The 24,060-nt window shown below is 37.1% G+C and overlaps 1 long non-coding RNA gene across 1 annotated transcript; it reads left to right on the forward strand.

The window, feature by feature from the left end:
- Positions 1 to 13,409: 13,409 nt before the first annotated feature.
- LOC141349685 (uncharacterized) lies at positions 13,410 to 23,991 on the forward strand. The gene is made up of 3 exons (XR_012357645.1): positions 13,410 to 14,057; positions 18,218 to 18,304; positions 23,250 to 23,991. It is a non-coding gene; the product is annotated as an uncharacterized lncRNA (long non-coding RNA).
- Positions 23,992 to 24,060: the final 69 nt, after the last annotated feature.

The raw sequence follows: 24,060 nt of genomic DNA on the forward strand, positions 1-24,060 counted from the left end.
CTTCTTTGACCTTGTGTCAAATGCCTTTATTACAAAAATAAACATTTCAATGAGCTTTACTATTCAAAATCATTCCTAAAACCTATTTTTCATATCTCCAGATCAGTGCTATTGACTGGAGGTGCACGTTAGATTAGATAGCATGCTATCTTGCCACCATACTTAATCGTGTAACTACTCATGTAACAGTCTTTAAATAAGAAAAACATGGAAGTGTTGGTGGCTTCCAAATTCATCACTGTTTGGATCCTAAGGAATAAATAGGGCTAGGCTAAATGCTAACACATTAACGGCGCGCTGTACAAAGATTAAGTGTGGATCAGCTAACTAGAAATTTTATTCATAATTAGCAATGTGTGTAGCCAGTTAGATATTTCATGCACGTGTCTGTGGTTCATGTTGATCATTGATTTAAAGGCAGAGTAGGTAGGTTTAAGTCTAAAAAAAGTCTAAAACACTTTTTTCCAAATTTGTTTAAACTGTCTTTATATACCAATACATAAGTAAAATGTAAGTACTCTGAAAAAGAGAGTATAAAAATCGTATATAATATTTTTATTCACTCCACCCCCTCCCTTCTGGGTTTCTTCTAAAGCCAGGCCCCCAAAACACATGAACGCGCGACGCAGAAGCATTTACCTGAGACGAGTGGAGAGGAAGGAGCGTGGTGCATGTAGTAACATCATGTCAGAATCACATGTAATAATACACCTAACTTTATCACTATGAATATAAACAAATAGGATAGCTTTTAGTACTCACTTATTAAGCTAGCATATCGATACTGGTAAAGTTTAAAATATATTTTGTTTGATTCGGTAACGAACGAGCTAGTTATATTTATAAGACAAAGCTAAAAACAGGTTGCATTGATCCACGTTTTTTCATTACTATCAGTTACACTGTGATAAAGGTGAATTTCGTGGAAGATTCTTAACATATACAGTGTTTTGCATGTAAGAGTTTCCGTGATGAAAGCATTAGCTACGTTTACATGGACACATTTTGCCTCCATCGGATTAAAATCCTTCCGATTAATAAATCCTATCATAGCGTTTACATGAACACTTAATAATGTGATCGGATTGATGTGCGTGTTTATATGACACAAGATTTATATCAGATTTGACATGCGCACATTGCACAAATATAGTTTCACGCTGTTTCAAGATTTGCTTTGTGTCTCAGCTGATTATAAAGCAGCAGCAAAAACACCCATTCACGTGTGCCCAAAAAGCGTATTTTACTTTACGCAGTGCTGCAGAGACCGTTCGCGAGAGCAGGTCCAAACACACGCGTTTGTGGATCAGAGAATAAATCATGGACTGACCGGACAACGCTGTCTTGTATCACTTTATGGGGAATTGAAGGATAATAGGAACAAGATTAACAAGACAATCACTTCTTGTGACTTCCTTCAACAAAACAAACTCGAGTTATTTGCGTCACATGTCATTACAGCAATTCTACGTCATTGCACGTGTGAATATGCTCCACACTCCCGTCCTGTAGGTGGCAGAAATGCGCCTTTCAGTGGGTTTACCAACCGCCATTAAAAAAAGAAAAGATTGCACATGCGCAGAGCCTCCCAGTTTCAGTTATCCATCCGATCAAGTGTATACATGTCCTTTTGAGCGGATTACAAACGGTATAAACCACCCCTAACAAGCGGATTAGATTTTTAATCAGATTGGCACTTTTTAGTCCGATTGAGGTGTTTACATGAAGCATTTTTATTCAGATTGATAATTAAAACGGATTACAAATGTCCATGTAAACGCAGCTATTGTTGACTCTGATGAGGACTACACTCCGGAGACAATACCGCTACCGCATCGTCGACTCAGGGAAAAACCATGCGATATTTACTAGGTATGCTCCGATCGATCGGCCGATAATGCATTTTCCAGTAATTTACTATTCGAATATTTAAGCTCATAAAGAACGAATATTCGAATATTCGTTTATTTAAATTATGTTAATTAAGACATGCGTGTTTTGTATTTTTCATTTTGTCATAATTTCACAGAAGGCTTATGATTAGGAAATATCCACAACAAGCTAAACTTATATTCTGTATGTATATATATGTATGTATTTTTAAGTTGAAAACATTGAAAAAAAAATATATATATATTTTTTAATTCTTCTTAAAAAATATCCTACAGAAAAAAAGGCGTTAAACCCCCATGCGGAGCGAAGTCTGAGTCAAACCCTTAGTTTCAAGTCGGTCGTTAGTATGAATTCATTACTGTTTGATCTTACATACATTATATTATACCCAATTTTATACACTAACCCCAAATCTAAGCGAAGTTTGAGGACTTGCAAAGTTTAAAGTTTGAGGACTTGACAAAGTAGGCTATCATCATTTAAAAAGACTCAAAATACCAAATAAGAGCCCGGAGCAAACGAAAAAACACATCTACATAACCGACTGCTCAGTCGCCATATACATATCTTCTCAGTTTAGTTTGACATGTATTTGTGAATAAAGAAAACCATATTTATCCTACCTGCTTCGGTGAAAGACCGTTCTTCTGACTAGATACAATAATGACGGTGCTGCGGAGAAAACTCTTCCTCGTGATGATGGTTATCCGATAAAAACAACAGACGAATTGAACAAGATTGAATATCTGTATTAACATTATTTTACAAATGTAAGATACATTATTGTTGACTGTGCAAAGTTACTAACGTTAGCTTAATTTAACAACATTTCACAAAGAAGGAGCTTTGCTTTTAAATTGCCATGTGCAGTTATCCGGTTCATTTTCGAAAGAGCAACGTATATAATAAATGTTCTCCGTTTCTGTCTCGTTATTAACAAAATAAAGTAGACTTTATAACAGAAAGCTTACAAATCTCTCATGATGTGTTGATGCGGGCGGCGAAGAAGCACGTTTAATACCACGTGAGCCCTCACTGAACCAGTGGCCAAATACAGCGTGGCGCACTAACCCGGAGATTTTACATTTTACATTTAGGTCTGTAAAAGACAGTATAGATGAAGTGAAAAAGCATTAAATAAGTCGTAACCCTTCGGTGGCACATTAAAAACAAACAAACATTCGAATAGCATTTTTTAAATTCGAATTATTATTGCCGATCGAATATTCGAATATCGGAATATCCGTGCCCATCCCTAATTGGTAAATAAAGACAGTTTAAACAAATTTGTAAAAAAGTTTTTTAGATAATTCCTGCCTATCCTGCCTTTAACTGATGATTTGAGTCTTGAGTAAATTAAAAAAAAAAAAAGTGTAATTACTTTATTAAAAATATTATGCTTGATGTCAGTATGACTGATATTTATGAACGTTGATAAACTTAACCTACTCAGTTGTACTTGACTAATGCAATAATGACAGGTCCACCAGGTTAGTTTATGTATATTGTACGACATTTGAACATACCTATAACATACACACATTGAACACACATACCTCGCTTGTGTGTCCTCCTGCATCAATTTAGTTGTTTAAAGGCGGAGTCCACAATGTTTGAAAAACGCTTTGGAAAAGGAGACGGGCCGACTACCAAAACACACTTATAGCCAATCAGCAGTAAGAAGCGTGTCTCTTAACCGACATCCTTGCCGGGTTGCATATGTGTGGGGTGGGTCTATCAACAGAAGGTCCAGATTCTATTGGGGTAGGGGCGTGTTTGTTTAGGTGATTTCAAATATCAACATTGGCTTTCAAACATCGTGGACTCCGCCTTTAACTGTGCTGCTGGTGAACACCTCTGAGCAGATTCTCCATCTTCTTCTTGTCATCTTCTTTTTATCATGTCCATCTTGTCATGCTTTTCTTGTATGTCTAGCTGCTCACCTTAAACAGATTTACAACATTTAGAACATTTACAAAGAAGCACACTCTAAGGTTTACGTTACCCTGACTGTGGCAAAAACACTAGACAAAAGTATTGGGACGCTTAAGTCATATCAAAGGTGTTCAGATGAGTTCAGTTTTGGGCTTTATTCAGACCAATCAAAGTTCTTCCACACCAGACTGAATCACTCATTTTCTGTTTGAACCTTACTTTGTTTGTTGGGTTATTGTTAAGTTAGTATTAAAAGTGGCCCTGACAAAACTCTTGCTATAAATTTTGCAACAAACTTTTTTCTAGAATATTATATGCTGTAGCATTTAGATTTGTGCTCATGGTAAGAAAAGTATTTAAACCTGTTTACTAGGAGGCGTTGCAATAGTCATGTCTACTTTATATATATAGTTACCTTATTCAATATATATATATTATATATATAGTACCTTATTCAAATCATTAGTTCATTAGTAGAGATCTTCATGAACTGAGGTAAGGCTGTGTCCAAATACCCACACTTGCGCTCTAAGCACTAAACTACTTATATGACGTGTTTTCTGTATTTGACCTAAGTATTCTATTGGGAGTGAAGATCCCACGCATGCATGTAGAATTATTAAAGTTTAAGGATTTATGAACTACAAAAGCAAAAAATGTATAGGCATTCTATTAAGACATTACCTTTTTGTTGTTTGTTTACTGACCTTTCAATCCTAGTGCATTTTCATAATTGATCATCATACCTTCAGTCCACTGAACAAATTCAAACAAATTATTAATCAAAATTAATAAATGCTGAATGTGTCTTATCTCAATTACATTGTTGTTTTTCCATTGATTTTTTTATGTTAGGCAGTTCATCGTTTAAGGGAAATTTATGCAACATATATTGATGTTTTAAATTTATGTTTTTAAGTTTGTTAATGACACCTAATAATAATATAAAAGGTTTATTATAATATTAAATGGTAATATTCATTTAAAAATCTTGTTTTGTTACACCCTAAATCACTGAGCGCACAAACGCTACTAAAGCTATGAGCCTTTGTTTGACTTCATGCAGACATGCGCAGACCAAGTATAATATGACATCAAGTACCGCGTGATTAAACTGTTTTCTAAGTTTCTGAATCACTCTCGCGGTACTTTGATGTCACATTATACTTGGTCTGCGCATGACTGCATGAAGTCAAACACTCATATATTTTAGCTTTAGTAGCGTGTAACAAAATATACTGTTGGTTTGCGCAGCGCAGTAACGTTACCACATGAAGCCGCGGGCACATCTTTAAGGGCTGCACTAGTGTGTCGTCGTGTCAAACGATCACAAAACGATTTATTCCTCTTTTTCACCTCTTGTGATTTACCAAAACCAACAGGTGAAGCAACAACGCTGACGAGGGAGTTTCATCAGTATTAAGGTAACTAAGCATGTTTGTTTGTTTTTGAACGTTTATCAATGCAAGTCAATACAACCTGAAAAATCCTGAAGGCAAGGCACGTTGAACATGTAACGCGTTGGTGGGGTTAGCTAGATCAGCCCCTGTTTAACTTAACCTTAAAGGAACGCGCCCACATTTTGGGAGTTTGGCTTGTTCACCGTGTCCCCCAGAGTTGGATGGGTCCATGCATGCCTCTCTCATCTCCGTGCGTGCTGTGGCTCTGTCTGGCGCGGCCCCCGCTAGCTTAGCTTAGCACAAAGACTGGAAATGCATGGCTCCAGCTAGTATACTGCTCCCAATAAGTGACAAAATAACGCGATCATTTTCCTATTTGTGTGTTGTGATTTGTGTAGTCAAACCGTGTACAAATAACAAGGTGATATGAGACACAGCGATCTTTTAACAGTATACATACTGAGAACTATATTCTCTGAAGACGAAGCACTGCCGCATGGGCGGAGTGATCTGCTCGCAGCACACGAGAAGCCCCTGGTGAGGAGCAGAGAGTTCGGTCAGAGTTGTGCAAATCACTCCGCCCATGCGGAAAATGATCGCGTTGTTTTGTCGCTTGTTGGGAGCGGTATACTAGCTGGAGCCATGCATTTCCGGTCTTTGTGCTAAGCTAAGCTAGCGGGGGCTGCGTCAGACAGAGTTACAGCACGCACGGAGATGAGAGAGGTATGTATGGACTTATCTAACTCTGGGGGATACGGTGAATAAGCTAAATTCCCAAAATGTGGGCGTGTTCCTTTAAGTTACTTGAGTTATAACATTTATCTTCCGACGTGCTTAGAGTATTATGTAAACGATGCTGTGTCAGTCTATTTTCACAAGAAGCTATAAAGTTTTATAGTGGAAGGGTTTGATCATTTTAATAATTTATTTTATCAGTTGTATTAGCTGTAAAGTTATTTATATCTGTGAATTAATTCATATTTCTAACAGTTTCATCTAACGTTAATAACGCCAACGTTACTTACCAACATCGTGAAGAACAAACTGACAGATACACCAACTTAAAGCCGAAAATTAACAAAAAATAAACATTATAAATGAACAGAAACGTATGTTTGCAAATTATGTTATTTACATGTTAATAATGATGTTAAATGCTAAGAAAATGTTGAAGGGTGTTGTGCTTGAGGAAATAACGGTCATGTGGTGAAATGGAGGTCACGTGACCAGTAGGGCCAAGCTCAAATCGCGGCAGCGGCAGCTAGTAGTGGCACTTCCGGCATCAGTAGTGGCACTTCCGAAATCAGCCTCATTTTGAGGCAGCTAGTAGTGGCACTTGAGGCATCTGACTTATCTTTTTTGTGGCACCTCCGGCATCTTAAGGCAGCTAATCGTGGCACTTCCGGCATCGGACTCATCTTGAGGCAGCTAGTGGTGGCACCGTGACTTTTTGAGGCAGCTGACAGTTTTTGTGTCATTTAGGGGTGGCACTTCAGCGTCGTATATTTGTACCAGCTGTTTTACGCGGTTTTTGTGCTGTCATAATGTTTGCGTGCTGGCTGTCAGTCGGGCATTTCGAGATGCCTCGGGTGCCACCACTCTTAGCAGCACTATAAGGCATTCTTGGCCGTTCATTTAATTCACGCGGGGTGGGAATGAATGTGTGCGCAGTGCCGCGCACGCTGGCTGACAGTCCTTTGTAGATGTGGGCATTTCGTGATGCCACCACTCTGCCCCCCGGAATAGAAATAATAGAATTCTACTTTTTCACTTTGTTCATCTAATCTTATTATTTTAGCGGGGCTGAGAAACGCGTGGTTAAAATATTTCTCATTTATTTAAACAGTGTTTTAAAACCAGGAAGCTCCCCTAATATTACAGTAATGCAATTCTCTTGTCTACCGGTAGGTGCCCCCAAGCACAAACCTACCGCTTTTACTTATTGTGCCCCCTGCGAGTTGTTGGTTGTCAATGTTTTATATATATCTTTTTTGTTCTGCAGATTAAACTGTAATACAGATTTGTAAAGACATGAAAGTAGATAAATGATGAAATAATTTTCAGTTTTGGTTTAACCCTTTGAGTTTAGTTTTTACACATAATTTTAATCATTTTAATTCATAATTTTTGTTACAATAGAAATTCAACTTTCGTTCATTTTGTGTCCAAGAAAAACGGCATGAGAAACAATATTACTTTACAGTAAATTAAATCAAGACAATAAAATATGTATTCGCTATATGCAGTAAAATACATACAAACAAACACAAAATAGAAAATTTTATAAATTGTACAGTTGCTCAATAAACAGTATGAACGAGGAAAACAGTGCACAATCAAGAGTAGCCTATAGGTAATAAGAAATTCGAAAATAACAGGAATGTCACAGCAATAACTAATTGTTATATGATTCTGTGCCGGTATAATTACATATAGTTTTGTTACATTATCTTAATATTTTATATATTCTCTTAATTCACATGATACAAACCTGCACATTGTGGTGGTGAGGAGAATGAGAATGTTTCACTTACAGTACATAAAGTGACACAACTACCAATCATTAGTACACATAATGCTCTTTTTGCAACATCAATTGTGGATATGAAACATATCTTGGTTGTTTGGTCTGATAAACAAACTGTGACGTAAATTTTTAATTTACAACACAATAACTAAAAAGAGTCATTCAAAATTTATATTGAACGTTTATTCACTCTAAAATCACAGGTGTTAATGTACACTGCTGCACTGCTGGGCCTGGGGTACATGTGAATCTCCACCCTGTGTGGTCAAAGACAAGTTATAGCAGTATGGTATTTTTTATTTTAGAAAAACAGTTTAAACATAAAACACCTTATATTAGAACTTGATATAGCCTTGGCACCAGCGTTTCCCGTTTGGGCACCTACCGGTAGACAAAAGAATTACAATACTGTAAGATTAATAAAAGAGGGGTGTTTCCTGGTTTTAGGCAAGGCAAGGCAAGGCAAGTTTATTTGTATAGCACATTTCATACACAGAGGTCATTCAAAGTGCTTTACATAGAAATGAGAAAACAATATATAAAAGAGAAAAAAGAAAATGTAAAAATAATAGATACACAATAAAATCACAATAAAAACAAAGATACATGAGAATTTAGAATAACAATTAAATAAAATAAATGTGATTTTAATAAAAACACTTTAAAATGTTAAAAAGAATAAAACAGAAGTAAAAGTGACTTGAGTTAAAAGTGCAGTCAGTGTGAAGCAGCACAGTGCTCATTCATTAAATGCAGAGTTAAACAGATGTGTTTTTAATCTAGATTTAAAAGTGTTTACTGTTGAAGCACATCTGATTTCTTCTGGAAGCTGATTCCAGCTAGAGGTGGCATAATAACTAAATGCTGACGCACCTTGTTTTGAGTGAACCCTTGGGATTTCTAACTGACCTGATCCTAATGATCTGAGTAATCTTTTAGGTTTATATACAGTTAGCATATCTGTCATGTATTTGGGTCCTAAGCCATGAAGTGATTTATAAACGAGTAACAATACTTTAAAATCTATTCTAAATGTAACAGGAAGCCAGTGTAAGGACCTGAGGACTGGAGTAATGTGCTCAGATTTTTTGGTTCTTGTCAGAATTCTGGCAGCAGTGTTTTGTATGAGCTGCAGCTGTCTAATGGTCTTTTTGGGGATCCCCGTAAGAAGTCCATTGCAGTAATCCACCCTGCTGGTGATGAAAGCATGAACAAGTTTCTCTAATTCCCGTCTTGATACAAAACAGCTAATTCTGGCAATATTTCTGAGATGGTAGTAAGCTGATTTGCTTATTGCTTTCACATGACTACTGAAATTAAGGTCAGACTCTAAAATTACACCAAGATTTCTGACTTTATTTTGTGTCTTTAGACCCCTAGAGTCAAGGTATGTGTTAACTTTGAGAGTTTCATCTTTATTTCCAAATACAATGACTTCAGTTTTGTCTTTGTTTAACTGGAGGAAGTTTTGACGCATCCAACAGTTAATTTCATCAATGCATTTACATAGAGAGTCAATGTGGCTGTAGTCATTGGGTGACAGGGCTAAGTATATCTGGGTGTCATCTGCATAGCTGTGGTAAGCAATTTGGTTCTTTTTTATTATTTGACCAAGTGGGAGCATATACAAATTAAACAGAAGCGGTGCAAGAAATGAACCCTGTGGGACTCCACATGTCATGGATGTCCACTCAGATTTATGGTTACCTATGTTCACATAGTAACCTCTTCCTTGTAGGTATGTTTTAAACCATTTGAGGACCATCCCAGAGAGCCCTACCCAGTTTTCCAGTCTATGTAAGAGTATGGTGTGATCTACTGTGTCAAAGGCAGCACTAAGATCTAGTACTGTAGCACCAGCACTGATATTTTACCTGAATCAGAGTTTAAGTGAATATAATTTATTATCTTTATGAGCACTGTCTCTGTGCTGTGATGCTGACGGAAACCAGATTGAAAATTGTCCAGATAGCCATTTGAGTTTAAGAATTTGTTCAGCTGATTAAAAACCACCTTTTCAATGATCTTGCCTATAAACGGAAGATTTGAGATTGGTCTGTAGTTGCTAAGTATGGTTTTGTCTAGGTTACTCTTTTTTAGGAGAGGCTTAACAACTGCTGTTTTTAATGACTCTGGAAAGGTGCCTGTGATCAGAGAGGTATTTACTTTTTTTAAGAGGTCAGTTTCTAAGCAGTTAAGTACCTTTTTGAGAAAAGATGTGGGGAGCGTGTCAAGGCTGCTAGTTGATGCTTTAAGATGTTGTACTGTTTCTTCCAAGGTTTTTATATTAATTATGTCAAATTCTGAGAGAATGGCTAATTTCTGAGGTTGTTGCAATGATATCTGACTGATCACAGTACAATATGAGGCCGTATTGATCGCCATTCTGATATTACTGATCTTCTCAGAGAAAAAGGTTGCAAACTCATTGCATTTGTTGTCAGAAGGCATTTCACTAGGAACTTGATTTGGGGGGTTTGTTAGTCTCTCTACAGTAGCAAAAAGAGTGCGAGTGTTGTTTATGTTTTTGTTTATAATGCTTGAAAAGAAGGTCTGTCTAGCTGTGCCTAGTTCTACATTGAAAGCACGAAGACTGTCTTTATAGATGCTATAATGTACTTCAAGTTTTGTTTTCCGCCACATACGTTCAGCTTTTCTGCATGTTCTTTTCATGTGCTGTACTGCTGTTGTGTTTCTCCAGGGTGCTTTACGTCTGCCAGTGATCACCTTGACCTTTACTGGAGCTATACCATCAATGGCATCTTTAACTTTTATGTTAAAGTTTTCAAGGAGAACATCAACAGAGTCTGCCGATATGTTTGGCAACATTGATATAGCATTCATAAATACCTCACTGGTGTTCTCATTCATGAACCTTTTTTTAACATAGACAGATCTAGCATCAGTGGCAGGACAGATCAATAAATCAAAGTAAACACAGAAATGGTCAGATAGGGCTTCATCCTTGATTACAGTGGATGAAATGTTTAGACCCTTGCTAATGAGCAGGGCTGCGTTTCCCGACAACGTTCTCTTTTTTTTACCTTTTCTAGGCGTGTTTCCCGAACTGTACCTTAGCGGGTTTCTTAAGGTATACTTTCTTATGTACGACGTTACCAGGTGCTGTCCATGGCGATGGTGCTGAATAGGTTGATATCGATTGCTCGACAATCAATTGTTCACTTTATGTAATAGGTACTTCGCTGCGTTATCAGAGAGCGGTGTTATTTATTAAAGAAACGTTTTAGAAATAGTTCAAGTTACATTTATTAGGAATATCTGGTAAAAATATTTCAAATGGCAAACAACTAAATATAAACCTTGTATATTTTATTTTATATCAAACCCATGCAAAACTCGCAACTTCATGTCCAAACGTATAATGCATAAACTGCTCCAATGCATCCATTATTCCTTCACTTTAAAGGATAATTTCCCAATAAATGCGTTGCACAGGGGAATAAGGTGGGTCGTGCAAGTCACCTGGCTTGGCATTACACTTAAAAATATATAAAAACAAATAGTTGTTAATTAGTTCACGCGTTTATGTGCTTGGACAGTGGATGCGCAACAGCGCGTTTACAATGCGGATAATGCTTAATGGACGCATTTCTGGAGCCGCGCCTGTCTGTTTACCTTAAATATAACATAAAATATGTAATATATAAATATATATTATGATTGCTTTAGATTTTAGCTTTTATTAGTTTTAATGTTGAAATTTGTTGACCTTATACAAGCAATAATCAAGTGGAGTTTCTTTTGAATGTTTATAAAGAATATGGCATGCAACTGCCTAACATTAAAAACTTCGATGCAAAGTCGACCTAACATCAATAATAATATTTAGGAAAATCAACAATTATGATTTTGTGATGAATGTGCTCCCGTGGCATGCGATTTTACTTGATTTGTTTTATTGCAGCTAAAATAGCCGGTAAACTAAAGATTTAACGGATTTGAAATGCACTAAGTAAGATTCGCTGTATCTGTACCTGCCATAGTTTCACCAACTCCTTCACCCAAAATGTTTTTTTAGTAGTTTCTTTAGCCTGTAATAATAGTTTGAAGCTGATGTTCCTTTGGAAAAATATAAAAAATCTAACAACCATCAGTGTAATAATGTCTAATTATGTGAATGTTTTATTCTTTAAATAAAAAATGCCTAATTTAACACGGAGTGTACTTCAACTTTTTTTAACAGATATTTAGTTATATAGACTGCAATATACACAAGCTTTTATCACAGTCATGGCCCCTAGCGGAGTCAAGTGGCTCCAGACCAACCTTCCGAACGAACGACTTACAGAAGTGATACGTAACTAAGAACGTTTCGGGAAACACGTATTAACGATAAGGTACAGCTTAAGGTACAACTTAAGAACGACGTAGAGCTAAGAAGGTTTCGGGGAACGCAGCCCAGATCAAGAGTGTGTCCCCGATTGTGTGTAGGACCTTGCACGTGCTGGGTCAGATCAAAGGTGTTTAAAACATTTAACAGTTCAATTGCAGCATTGTTTTCTGCATTGTCTATATGAATATTAAAATCTCCAGCAATAACAAAATAATCAAATTCAGAGGAAATTGTTGATAAAAGTTCTGTGAATTCATCAACAAATGCTGAGGTGTATTTGGGAGGTCTATAAATAATTGTAAACAGAATGCGTGGTGTACCTTTTAAAGCAATACACAAATATTCAAAAGACTGGTAATCACCAAGTAACACTTGCTTGCATTGAAAGGCATATTTGAATAAAGCAGCTATTCCTCCACCTCTTCTAACAGCTCTACAGACATTTATAAAGGTAAAGTTGGGTGGGGCTGATTCATTGAGGACTGTAGCACTGCAGCTGTCATCTAACCAAGTTTCATTTAGAAACATAAAGTCCAGGTTGTTAGTTTTAAAATACTGTTTAAATAAATTAGAAATATTTTAGCCACGTGTTTCTCAGTCTGCCCGCTAAAATAATAAGATAAGATGAACAAAGTGAGAAAAGTAGAATTCTATTATTTCTATTCCGGGGGGCAGAGTGCTGGCATCTCAAGAGTAACCATGGCATCTCGAAATGCCCGCACCTACAAAGGACTGTCAGCCAGCGTACGCGCACATTCATTCCCACAACCCGCGTGAATTAAATGAACGGCCGCAAATGCCTCATAGTGCCAAGAGTGGTGTCACCCGAGGCATCTCGAAATGCCCGCACCTACACACGACTGACAGCCAGCGCGCAAACATTACGACAGCACAAAAACCGCGTAATTTAACAGCAAACTACACAGAGAGCGCAAAGAACAAGTACAAATGATGACAGCAAGCGCACACAATCAGTGTTAGTATCCACAAACAGCGGCACCTGGTACAAATATGGGACGCTGAAGTGCCCTAAATGACACAAAAACTGTAAGCTGCCTCAAAAAGTCACGGTGCCACCACTAGCAGCCTCAAGATGAGTCCGATGCCGGAAGTGCCACGGTTGGCTGCCTTGGGATGCCGGAGGTGCCACAAAAAATGCCTCAAGTGCCACTAATAGCTGCCTCAAAATGAGCCAGATGCCGGAAGTGCCACTACTGATGCCGGAGGTGCCGCTGCTGATGCCGGAGGTGCCGCTGCTGGCTGCCACTGCCGCGATTTGAGCTTGCTGTCTCTCCACGTGACGATGGCCTCGCGAACAGCTCGCGCTGGCTAAAAGGGTCAACTTCCCGCTCCAGCATGCATTTTGAATGCAGAAATTATAAGCAGTAAGTTTATAATATTTATATAATGCTTAATAATATGGGTGCACCGTGGCGTAAATCGGCCGATGACGCTTGCTATGGTGAAATGCCGCTACATCCAAAAGCCAGAGGGCGCTCAAGTGCAGAAACTCAATATGCGCTGCAGACGAACAACATTAAACACACAGCTCCAGAAAATGCCAAAAATATATTTTTATATCACTGTTCAAACCTTTTCATGTATTTTCATGATAATAAAGAATATGTGTAATGATTATGTTTGAGGAGTGTTGCTTTTTAAATGCATGTTGATTTCATATTAATAAGGACTTATTGATCTTAATAAATGATGCCTGTAAATTTACACACATACGTCAATGAGATCGTTATTTATAGCATTTATTCTTTTTATATAGGTTGAAAATTAAAACTTTAACGTTATTTAATCTGACTGAAATTTGTTTGTGTTTAACACTGATTTGTTTTTCTGTTTAATATTGGTCTGTCCTGTTAAACGTGCTCAGAAACATGAAGATTACAGTTTCTACAGAGCCTAAAACTGATGGATAATCTGCTCACCTAAACAGGTAATGTATAAACATTACAAACACAATTAATTAATTTATAAATATTAATTTCATGAATATTTAATATTTTTAACAATTATTATGAATAATATACATAATATTAAATTGTATACGTTCAGTTGTTCTGTTAAGTTCTTTGAAGGATATGAATGGTAGATCACATAGATTATCTTTCTCACTATCTATAAGCAGCATGCTATATAAATGTTCAACATAATATTTAATACTCTTTTACCTTGATTGTTAGGGTTGTGTTAATATCAAGCATTTTATTGTTCATTTGCTTGAAAGTTACTGCTGGGGCTTTCCTGCTGAGATTAGCTGAAAGGTTTTAATTCTGAAAGAATTCAAGTCTTTAATCTGAATATGAAAGCAGTAAGTCATAGGAAATCTGTTTAAATAATGTTTATTAACAATGTATTTTATACCGCTTGAATTGTGCAGAATTCTGCTTGATGTTTAGTCCAGTGGTTCCCAAACTTTTTCAGCCTGCGGCCCCCCTTGTGTACGGTGCATCCTTCGCGGCCCCCCAAAGAAAATTTGTGACAAAAAACTCAACATTTTAATAAAAAAACATTAAATTATACAAAACATAGTGCTTTTGGTTAGTAGCCTTATTTTTTTTAGGTTTAATTACAAAGAAGTCATGATAAATTAATGTATTTCATAAAATGTCATAAAACTGGGGCCCCCCTGGCTCCATCTCACGGCCCCCCTGGGGGGCCCGGCCCCCAGTTTGAAAACCACTGGTTTAGTCCACCTGTTGGCTGGCTCTGGTGCCTGACAGTTTTCTCCATCCTCTGAATGAAGGCCACCACGAGTGGTCATGTTAACCAAATATTTTTAATCTAAATGCACAGTAAATGCGCAATCTAAACGCTTAATAAACTGATAACGTGTAAGGTCATTAAAACTGATCGGCCTGTTTTTTGCTCTTTACCCAGATTTTTTTTTACCCGATTTTACTTTGTATGTAAACGCCTTAACCAGCTTTTTTGCTGTTATGTTTATGTGCACATGTCTCCGCCTGTAAAAGATAAACGTCACAAATGAAAGTAAATGAAAACAAGTTCAAGTTCCTTTATTTTGTACCCTTAAATTAGGTTTCAGTGGCAAGTTCACAGTTCCTCACACAGACAAATAAAAAACAACATTAAAACAATACTAAAGGGACATCATCAGAACAGTAACATAAAGTAACAGCATAAAATATATCAATAAATAACAATTAAAAAGTAAATAAAAAATAAAATAAAAACCCTTATTACGCCTTCAAATTATTCATGTGGTTAATCACAGCTGGGGGCAAGCTGTTCTTAAATCGTTTTGTTGAGCAATGTTGTACTCTATACCGTCGATTTGATGGGAGAAATTGAAACTCATTATACAGGGGGTGATGCCTATCTCCTGTAATTGAAACACCCATTCGCTGTACCTGCCTGGTATACAGTAAAGCAGGGGTAACGTTAAGTGAAGGCTCCCCAACCAACTTACTAGCCCATTTCACAATCTGATTCATCGAGTTGCAATTTTTCACTGATAGATTTCCATACCAGGACACCAAAGTAAATGACAATAGTGACTCAATGTAGGCACGATAAAACAAAATCAACAATGTTTTATCAACATGAAATTTACATAATTTCCTCAAAAAGAACATTCGTTGGTGCCCTTTTTCACACACAGCTTCACAGTTTCCTTCAAAACTTAACTTTGAATCAATAATTGTCCCCAGGTATTTATTTATATGATTGCACACACTCCACAGCTTGACCCTTAATGGTTGTGACTACATGCGTGTTAACATTCCTTCTAAAATCAATAACCATATCCTTAGTCTTCAACACATTCAAACAAAGCTGAGACTCTTCACACCACTCTACAAAGTCTATAATAACTGGTCCATGTCCCGTCTCACCATTCCTAAGCAGACTGACAATAACAGTGTCATCTGCATATTTTAAAATACACGATTCTCCCAATTGCTTTGACACATATTTGTTTAAAGAATAAACAGTAAGTGGGAGAGTACACAACCTTGTGGTGAACCGGTAGAGGATGTAACTTGTATTTTTTATCCTCACTCTTTGTGTCCTGTTAGTTAAAGGAAAATTCCATTTTCTTAAAAGAAAAATCCAGATAATTTACTCACCACCATGTCATCCAAAATGTTGAAGTCCAGAAGAAATTATGTTTTTTAAAGGAAAACATTGCAGGATTTTTCTCATTTTAATGGACTTTAATAGACACCAACAATTAATACTTCACTCAACACGATTGTCATTTTTGACAAGAAAAATTAAAAATATGTACTTTAAAACCACAACTTTTCGTCTAGATCCGGTCCAGCGCGACCTAACGTAAATGCGTCGTGACGTAGGGAGGTCACGTGTTACATATATAAAAAGCCCATTTGCGGACCATTGTAAACAATAAACTGACACAAAGACATTAATTAGTATCAGTTGATATACAACAATGACCACGTTTACATGCACACCAATAATGCGATTATTTCCAGTAATGCGAGTAAGGTCTTAATCGCAGTAAGATGTTTACATGACTGGAGCTAACCTCTTCACTCCGGTTTACATGCAGTTTTTATTTTCTGATTATTCACACATAGCCCAATGCAGAGCACAAATGACGAACTCACATATATGGTCCACTGTTTTAATTTACTTACGTTAAATGACAAACACGTTGTTATAGATGTATTTCATTATCCGGTGCCGTGATATAAATATGACAGTGCCTGTAAAGGGCATTCACATTAAAACGATATAAAAATATAGTTTTAAAAATCGTTTTATATTAAAGATAATAGCAGAGTTCACACAACAACTATAACGATAGCGATTTTGGCACATGATGAACGATAAACCATTAACAGCCAATCAAATCTATTTGAACTTGAAGTGCACGCGCACTTAAAATGCAGTAGAAAGCTCATTCGTTGCCAGCGCTGATGCAGTTGCTGTGAACTTTTTCTATCACACTGACTACGCCAAAAGGTAAGATATTATTAAACTATTCATTGTTTAGTTACACGAAACGCAGCGAGTTGAGGACATCTGCTGGTTTCCCGCTGTGTAAATGCAGCAAGAACAGCATATGTACATATTCAGTGACATGTAAACAATTGCAAAAAAGTTTTTATTACAAGAAATATCCAATATTAGGTAATGCCGCGCTCGTTGAGTGAATTAGCATTATCATTATGATGTGGTCACTAATAGATTTATCGTTATAATTATTGTTATAATGTCCCTTAAAGGTTTTATACACTGATGCCGTGTTATTTGAGCTGTTTCTGAATGAAGGCAGACTGCTGACAGCGAGTCGTGTTGGCAGAGTTCATGTAAAACTTCCTAATGTCAAGTTTAAAACTAATTTGTGGTTAAGGTGCGTGACTAAAACACACGCGCACTTCAGTTAGTGCGGTATAAATGCGATTAAAGCGTTTACATGGACGCATACTGCAATTATAAACGGCGTACGCCACCTCTTTTAATGCGATTATACTTACTGCGATCATGAGCTTAATCGCATTATTTTTTATCGAATTATTGTGTTTACATGAGGTAAAGTATAATCGCAGTATTGCCAAAATCCCATTATAATCGCATTATTAGGGTGCATGTAAACGTGGTCAATGTAGGAACGGTCCTCTTTCTCCACACTTGTAAACACTGGGGCGGAGTTTCGCATTCGTCCTCTGTGACTTCTTGACGTCATGACGTATTGCGTGGGGTCACATCACGCATCACGACCGGATCTAGACGAAAAGTTTTGGTTTAAAAGTGTATATTTGTTATTTTTATTGTCAAAAATGACAATCGTTTTGCTAGATAAGACCTTTATGCCTCGTTTGGGATCGTTTATAGTCCTTTGAAACTCCGTTGAAAAAAGTGTTAAGTATTAAATGTTGGGCTCTATTAAAGTCCATTAAAATGAGAAAAATCCTGCAATGTTTTCCTCAAAATACATATTTTCTTCTGGTCTGAACAAAGAAAGACATCAACATTTTGGATGACATGGTGGTGAGTAAATTTTCTGGATTTTTCTTTTAAGAAAATGGACTATACCTTTAAGAAAGTTTAATGCAATCTTTGGTTATAAGTCAGATTTTAAACTGATGATCTACATTCTGTCACTAGCCCACCACAATCCACGTGCACCAGCTCTGAAAAGTGCAGGACAAACGTCTTCCTCCACCTGTGAGTCTCTTGCCACATATACATAAGGTAATGAATTATTTGAAAATATGCTGAAATTAAAAGTTTGTTTTATTGTGGTGCATTATTTTAATTATTAAATAATTTCTCAGATTAATAAAAGTCACATTTAATTTTCCATATATATAAAAAAAAAACTTGTGCCACATCCAATGTTTATCAAACAACGTGAATTGAAGACTATGAGAACAAACACATGTTTGAATGTAGGCTATGCAACAAATGAAAGAGGATTTAAAACGAATGCTAAATACCCTATTACCCATTGATAATATCTACCTTATACTATGGTCACTTGCATTTGTTTATATGCACCATAAAATAAGACTGGGATGATACGCTAACCATTATTTGCATTATTATTTTATCTACAGTTTTAGAACTGTGCTTGATATGTTTTTATGGCAGGGGTTTTAAATTATGACGCAAGGACCCTGAAATATGATAAAACTTTGAAGAATTCCCATTCCAAAATAATAATATATCCCGCTCTTTATATTTCTATTTATAAAGAAACATTTAAACTGTGGTGCATAACTATTCTTATGGAAATAAGTTTGCAAATGTTAATGAAAGCCAGTTACGCACATTCTTGACAAATAATAGTACATATGAAAAGTTCCAGTCAGGATTCAGGCCCCACCATAGCACAGAGACAGCGTTGCTTAGAGTTACAAATGACCTCCTATTAACATCCGATCGTGGTGAAATCTCAATTCTTATATTATTAGACCTTAGTGCAGCCTTTGACACAATAGATCATACAATCTTACTCAATAGACTAGAAAACTATGTTGGTATCAGTGGTCAGGCGCTAGCCTGGTTTAGGTCGTATCTAACCAATCGCTATCACTTTGTTTATGTAAACGAGGAAGAGTCATATCACTCCCTGGTTAAATACGGTGTACCGCAGGGATCGGTTTTAGGTCCTATCCTGTTCTCGTTATACATGTTACCTCTAGGAGACATTATCAGGAAACATAACATAAGTTTTCACTGCTATGCGGATGATACCCAGCTTTACATCTCCTCACATCCCAGCGAAACACACACGTTTTCTAAGCTAACAGACTGCCTTAGCGATGTTAGTGACTGGATGGCACATAACTTTCTTAAACTGAACTCCAATAAGACAGAGATACTTATTATTGAACCGAATCGCTACAAACATAATATGTCAGATTACAAGTTGCACATAGACGGCTGCGCTGTGGTGCCATCTTCCACGGTTAGGAACTTAGGTGTGATGTTCGACAGCAACTTATCCTTCGATAGTCATATCGCCAACGTCTGCCGCACAGCATTCTTCCATCTTAGAAATATCTCGAAAATACGCCATATACTGTCTACATCTGACGCAGAGAAGCTTATCCACGCTTTTATGACCTCTAGAATAGACTATTGTAACTCGCTACTCGGGGGATGCCATGCAAATCAAGTAAACAAGCTTCAGCTAGTTCAAAACGCTTCCGCAAGGGTACTTACTCGATCTAAAAAGTATGACCACATAAGCCCAATTCTGGCATCTTTACACTGGCTACCAGTTAAATATCGCATACAATTTAAAATATCACTAATCACCTACAAAGCTTTAAATGGCCTAGCACCCTCATATCTTAGAGAATTACTATCAGAATACAATCCATCACGCACACTACGGTCGCAAAATTCTAGTCTCTTGATTATCCCTAGACTATCAAAAGTGTCTAAAAGTGGAAGGTCATTTTCCTACTTAGCCCCTAAGCTCTGGAATGATTTACCAACCGATGTCCGAGAATCAGACACAGTTGATAATTTTAAATCTAGACTTAAAACTTTTCTCTTCAACAAGGCATTCACATAATTGTTTTATTAATGGTACTCATCTCACAATAGATATCTTGAACAACCTAATAAATAAATAAACTAAATATTCTTACGAAAATGTTTAATCTCTCCTTACTCGTTTACATATGTGCAGCAAACCATGAGCCGGGCATAAACTTTTAAAAACAAAGGTCACGTATAAAATAGAAAAGGCTACATACAAGGAAAAGAAACGCTACTCTGTGCACATACAAACCACAATACAAGGCCAAAACTTCAAAACTACACCAATAAATCCCCGAATCGGGCCATTAATTGCCAAGCGCAGAGGAGTGATTGAAAGTTATGTATGGAATTATGTTATCACTTGCTCGGCCCATCTCCTGAGGTTTCTGAGTCGAGTAGGGGAGTACTGTGAAGCCCAGACAGGCATCAGGGAGATGGCTGGCGCAGTCACGTCCCCGTCTCCCCTTTACTCCCTTGCTCGTCCGGACTTCAATAAAGCACGATGGGTATAGATTTGTGGTGTTAAGCCCACTAGTCGGGGGCGGGACTTCAGTCCTTAAAAGGGTGTCACTGCACCCATTTCCAAAACATTCGCCGTCCCGTGGATTTTTCTCATTCTCCCTAAACCAAACTGTGCAGAGTCTTTCACTAGGATGACGTTGTATCTTCAATACGTATATGTACATGTGTGTGTATGTATGTGTACATGTGTGTATGTGTGTATATATCTGTATGTATATGTGTATATGTGTGTGTATGTGTGTGTATGTGTATGTATATATATATGTGTATATGCGTATATATAGATATGTGTGTATATATATGGATAGATGTTTGTGTATATGTACAGGTGTATACATATGAATGGCCCCTACGCTAATTGGGTTTTGTTTTTCTTTCTTTATGTCTCGTCCTCCTCTCCGAGGACAATGAGACAAACAGACCCAGTTCCGGTAAATGTGAAAGTCGGCACACCTCTGACCCACCGGCAGACCTTCAACGTGATGCCCAGCTGATGCATGACCAACGACCACCAGCAGAACCCGCTTAACCTCCGCCTAATCTCCTTAATCGTTTCAATATAAATATATCTCCCAAGGGTTTTTCCCTCCTATGACTTTTTTTTACTTCCCCGGCTGAACCTGGGGTTTTTTTTTTATCCTAGGGGGTTTTTAAACCCGGGGAGGCAGCCCTCTTGGGCTTAACTTAGCACCATCTTCTTTACGTTACAATAGCAATACGCACGCTTATAATGTTGATTCATAGCCGCATCAAATTTAGCTGCTTGTGCTATCGTGTATTATGTTGTGCTATCTGTCGTTTTTCTGTGCTTTTCACTTCTTCTATTAATGTAAAGCTGCTTTGAAACAATCACCAATTGTGAAAAGCGCTATATAAATAAAATTGAATTGAATTGAATTGAAAAGTTCATCTCTGTCACTGGCAGTGTTGGGCAAGTTACTTCCAAAGTGTAATACATTATATATTACAAATTACTGTCATTTGAAAGTAATTAGTTACATTACAATATTACTGTCTCTGAACTGTAATGAGTTACACTACTTTTGCATTACTTTTGAGTTACTTTCATCAAAAGAACAGAAGTATGACTAGTAGGCATTATAAAATGTTAAAATGTAGTTTGTTGCTGCTTATAAATCTAGAAGTTATGTGTTGGCCCTCGAGCTTTGAATAGGCAAAGTGAAGACTTATGGCAAAATACAGTAACAATCACTGTCAGAATCATAAACATAGACACATGATCTGGTAAAAGTCTGGTAAATTATGGTACACATACCAAACACAATAGAGCCCACTATAATGCAACCTAATAACATGGCAAGACACGCAACCTCATTTCATTTCTATTCTTAAGTGATCACTTTTAATTGAGATTCACAGCACAAACCTGGCATGCACTGGGTTGACACAACTTATCAAAAAGTGCTATTGGAGGATCAGGCCTCAAGGAATACAGCTCATTTCAGTACAATATAAGGATTACATGTAGGCTAACATATAATTGCTTAATAAAACACAGACAAACAGAGGAACACTGCTTTTTGCCAAACAATGAATAGGCTCCCATACAAAGGCTGCTAAAACTTTAAACAGTGATGTTTAAATGTACTAAATTGTACTAAATTGTTATGTTATGTTATGTTGTAGTTTAGGTTGCTGTTTGTAATAAAACTGTAGATAGCATAGGAATAGCCTAGCACTGTAATCATAGCAAAGCTTACCTTGCCATTGCTGGTGTGATATGGATTTTACTGGCAACATGTAAAAGTCTCTTTACTTCTGAGGTTCAAGCAGCACAGGAGACCGATAGAAACGTTCTGTTGCTTTTACTTAGTGCTCTTATTCGCAAAATTATGCGTGTGCGGCGCTACCGGACCTGATTGCGACCACTTTAGTCAATGCTTACGGCCGCGGACTTCCACATGTCTATAATTGACGCGCACCGCGTCCAAATCGCATTTCAAATACAAAGTTAAAGTAAAAATTAACATGTTGCATACAGCACGTGGAAACAGACATACGCTGCGTCCCAAACCGCCTACTTCCATACTATATAGTAGGCAAAGAGTACGAGAAGTAGTGCTTTTCGCCCACTATATAGTATAGAAGTATGCGGTTTGGGACGCAGCCATAACTATTACACGCAGCTTTTTCATGTGTGGATGCTGGTCGCGCGCATTGGTCAAAAATAAAAAAATTAAAATAACACAGTCTAATTTTGAAATGCATTGTTGTAACGCGCTCGTTACTAAGACTGTAACGAGTAAAATATTACCAAAATTTTATTAGTAATGCGTTATATTACTGCGTTACAGCAAAAACAACTGTAATATATTATATTTTGTAATGCGTTACTCCCAACACTGGTCACTGGTGCAAAATAACTACCATACAGAACATGAAGAATAGCCAAAACTGTGGTATTGAACCAGACATAAAACATTGTGAGAATCTTGATGTATCATGAATGTAGTATCTATTATTTAGGTGGTTAACAGGTCTGTTTGCATTTAATTGCATTGTTAATAACTTGGGGTTCATAGTCCAATATTGATTGTGAGGATTATTATAATTTTCCTTAATGTTCTAACTTCTTTCTTTCTTTCTTTTCTTCATGCAGCACTTCAGGATGAACCAGCCTGTGATCGGTTAAGATGCACAGATTCAACTCTGGCCCAACCGTCATCCCAACACCTCATCTGCTCATCAGTTTCGTTTAGTTTCTGTGTATTTCAAAAGGTCTTATAAACTTTAAATGAGACTTTGTGTAAAGCAGGGGTTTCCAAACTTTTAATTCCCTAACATTTTAAGCCCGAGATACACTGCAGGATTTTTGCAATCCTATGAGATTATTACCTAATCACACTGTGCGCCATGGATCGTTTACACTTGGATATTGACAAGCATGTTGAAGACTGTACGATGAAGACACCCATTGATTGGGAGGCTGTGACACCTGTGACACATGTTAGCATAACGCCATCAGCATGTGCTAGTGGTAAACAAATACTGGTCTGCAGGTTGTAGCAGCAAACACATTGATGTGCGTTGATCATGCTGAATTTCTGACACTGTCAGAAATGACACACCCCGTGTAAGAGTATGTTGTGTTGTAATTCAAGTCACATCTAAGTCTTGTGGTTTCTCATTATATTCACAGTGTAACACGGTTCTTTCAGGAGTTACTACATTACAGTGCTCTTAAAGTCTCATGATCAGCTCTGGGTCTTGTAAAGTAATATAATGAGATTGTGATCAATAGCTTTGCAGTATTTTTGTTACACATCAAATTTAATTTGGTAAACAAACTAGTCAATATAATTCATGCTGCGACTCTGGATTACACCTGGTCAAATTAATATGTGTATAAGGTTTCTTCATTTATTGTATATAAACGTCACCTTTGGTTTGCTTATTACAGTTTGTTGCTT

The sequence above is a fragment of the Misgurnus anguillicaudatus genome, chromosome 15 (assembly GCF_027580225.2).
Source record: "Misgurnus anguillicaudatus chromosome 15, ASM2758022v2, whole genome shotgun sequence".
NCBI classification, from domain to species: domain Eukaryota; kingdom Metazoa; phylum Chordata; class Actinopteri; order Cypriniformes; family Cobitidae; genus Misgurnus; species Misgurnus anguillicaudatus.